Here is a 3,397-nt window from a genome sequence, read left to right as displayed (position 1 = left end):
GGCGTGGATTTGACAGCCACGGTCTGGCTGTGCTTTGGAACAAACAGCACTGGTCCAGGGCCGTGCAGCTGTTCACTGGCAGATCTGAGACTAGAATGCAGGTTTCTCCCCTCTTCGTCTGTGCCTTTTCCCGAAAAACTAGGCAGCCTCCTCCAGAATTCAGATGAAGGGCACTGATGTCGTATCTTCCTGTAACCAGTGCAGGCAATTCGTTCCTAAAAACATACACACACCTATTCCCAGTGACATACCAAAGCCTCAGAGCCTGAGATATTTTATTCTTGTATTAAATCAATCCTTTGTTCCTCCTGTCAGTTCTTTTACCATTATATCCCCTTTGGAGGATGGAGGATCATTAAGGATAAATTAAGATGCTTGTAAATATCAGTGACTGAGAGGTACAACTAACTACTCGAGTAGATGCTCCGAATTAAATTTACATGCTTTATGACTGGGCGCGGGGCTTCTGAGAGAGAGATACAGCGAAAACACATTCTCCCAGACCTTCACTTTTCTTTTCTTTTTTTTTTTAAAGATTTTATTTATTTATTTGACAGAGAGAGAGACAGCCAGCAAGAGAGGGAACACAAGCAGGGGGAGCGGGAGAAGAAGAAGCAGGCTCATAGCGGAGGAGCCTGATGTGGGGCTCGATCCCGGAACGCCGGGATCATGCCCTGAGCCGAAGGCAGGCGCTTAACCGCTGTGCCACCCAGGCGCCCCCAGACCTTCACTTTTCTATGCCTCATACTTGAAATGCTGACATGCTAACAACTGTATTAAGATTTCTTCAAACTCAAAAAAGTTAAAATTCTATTGATTTTCTAAACTGTCAGAGCTTTCCTTTTGGCTTTCGGAGAGTAAACCTTTTTTTTTTTTTTTTTTTAGGATGGGGAGGGGCAGAGAGAGAGAGAGTAAGAGAGAATCTGAAGCAGGCTCCACACCCAGCACAGAGCCCAACCAGGGGCCCCATCTCACCACCCCGAGATCATGACCTGAGTCAAACTCAAGAGTGGGATGCTTAAGTATCCAAGCCACCCAGGCATCCCTCTGAGGGTACATCTTATTGGAGAAAAGCAGGATGTTTATAAAGGAGCCACGATGTGAACCCCATCATCACTATTCACACGGAGTCTGTACGTTTCTCAGCAGCGGGGGTTGCATTTCTCATCCTTTAGGGATGTTGCGTAGCCATCACCCACGCGTTCATGCGAACTCTTGGCCCATCAGTGCTTGTGAGCCTCTCCTCTTGTCGCGCGAAGCACTGGCCACACACGCCAGGTCCCTGGCCCTGCAGAGGCTGCGCTCTGGGAGGAAAGAGGTTGTTACAGAAAGTGTCCCAAACAGACTGAGTGCCAGCTGCCAAGGAGCAGAGTCTCTGCTGCTGGGAGAATCACGGGGACGTACTCTAAATTGGGACGCAAGGTTGTCCTTGCCAGGTGATATTTAGGCTGGGACCCCAACAAGGCACAGGGGGAAGGTGGAAGGCACAGGAAACGGAAGGAATAGCATGAGGGGAGGCCTGAGGCAGACGAGAATTTTGTGAGTTGAAGAAGCAACATAAAAAGTGTAGTCAGGGTAATGGATGGGGTGGAAGACGAGAGCAGGGGCTGGCCCATTGAGGGTCTCTAGGGCACAGGAGGCTTGCACGCCATGGGAATAGAGTGGGAAGCCACAAAGGAAGGCCTAATCCAGCTTATGTTTTGAAAGATGACTTCAGGGTTGAGATACATCACAGGCTCTTGACATAGGGCGAGATTTAAAAAAAGATCCCGACGCCGGGGACTTACCCTAGACCAATTAAATTGGGGTCTCTGTGATGGTGCAGTACCCCCGCAGGTGATTCTCCTGCGAAACCAGAGCTGGGATCCACTGAGCAAAGCAGACCTCTCGCAGCGTGAGGCAGGGCTGGGCTTTTTTCCCTGCTGTTTGGGCTGCGTTTAGTACAAAGGGACACGATTAACTTAAACTCCTCACACTGATGCAGGTGTTCAGTTTACTCTCAGTAACTCAAGCACGAAAGCATTCTAATCAAGAGCCTAAAATGCTGTCACCTGAGTTTGACAGACGTCAAAGGGGAAAAAAAGCAGCTTGTGATATTAATTATGTATCAGCCAAAAATAACACCGTTCGGCATACCACACCTCCACCGTGCGCTCTGGGTTGGAAATATGTCATTTGCTACGTACACATCACAATATTCCCGCTAGGGCCTTATTAGGGAAATATTTGGGGCCATGTGGAATCAGTTAAATCCCACGACGCCGTGAACTACTGTGTTGCCGAGATGCATGAGCTGTTCTCCAACTAATGAACCATATCATTAATTACAGACACCTCAAATAAAAACGCCTAAGAGGCAAGCATGATATATACAATAAATAAAAGGGTCGTGATTTGCAAAGGGGCCAGCTCATTCTGAACCAATTGTCTCCCGTTTTCCTGGGCCGTAATTGCAGACATTACTTTGATTTATCGCACTGGGCTGGAAAAGATCTCGCAGTTCGCAGAGATTAGAGAGTTGTGAAATCTGCGCCCCCCAAAGTGCTTTCACCAAGTGCAGACAACACATTTCAGATCGGGCTTATTATTGAAGAGGCTTTTTGCAAAGAGAGAGATAAATTGCTGGGAATAACCCTCTCAAAATCCTTTTCCAACCATTTTTCAAAATGACACTCTGATTTTAAAGGTAGGGGTTAATGAAGCAGCCCCAGTCACTACTAATAACATCAAATGAAAATCCTTGAATTATTTTATTTGATAATAGTAATTGTCGAGGTCTTTAAGTAATTGGAATTTTTCTAAGAAACAAAACAAAACAAATAACAAACAGAAACAACAGAAAAACAACCTAGCCTCCATTGTTCATAATTCTTATGAAAACGATGTGTGGGCATCTGTTTCCTTCTTTTCCATCGTTTTGTATGTGTGTGTGTGTGTGTGTGTGTGTGTGTGTGTGTATGTAGTTGACTTTCTGGAGAATACATATATATTTATATATATCTCAACTGATCTGTCTAAGCATTCATAGGATGGAAATTAGCCTGTCGAATGTATCACTGCCACAACAGCGAAGACAATTCTTTGTAGTTCTCCGATGATTCTCATTTTATAAGTAGACATCAGCAGTTAAACAGCAATTATTTACTGGTCACGAAAAATAAAAGAAATAATGTTAACCTGTTTGTTCAAAGTAAAGTGCCAGCCTGTGCTAATTCCAGAAACGGGTAATATTAATAAAGGCCATATATGGAGTACCTACACTGTGCTGAGGGTTTGACATCCAGTGGCATCTCTAAAACACCTCTGTGGGCCCCACACAAGTATCAGCTGTGAGTTCTGGGAGGGCAGGGACCCAATGTATTCCCAGTGCCTGGCCCCTCACAGGTGCTCAGTATTT

The sequence above is a fragment of the Ursus americanus genome, chromosome 14 (genome assembly GCF_024610735.1).
Source record: "Ursus americanus isolate L20-20 chromosome 14, mUrsAme1.1.p, whole genome shotgun sequence".
NCBI classification, from domain to species: domain Eukaryota; kingdom Metazoa; phylum Chordata; class Mammalia; order Carnivora; family Ursidae; genus Ursus; species Ursus americanus.
This window is presented reverse-complemented; position numbering follows the sequence as displayed.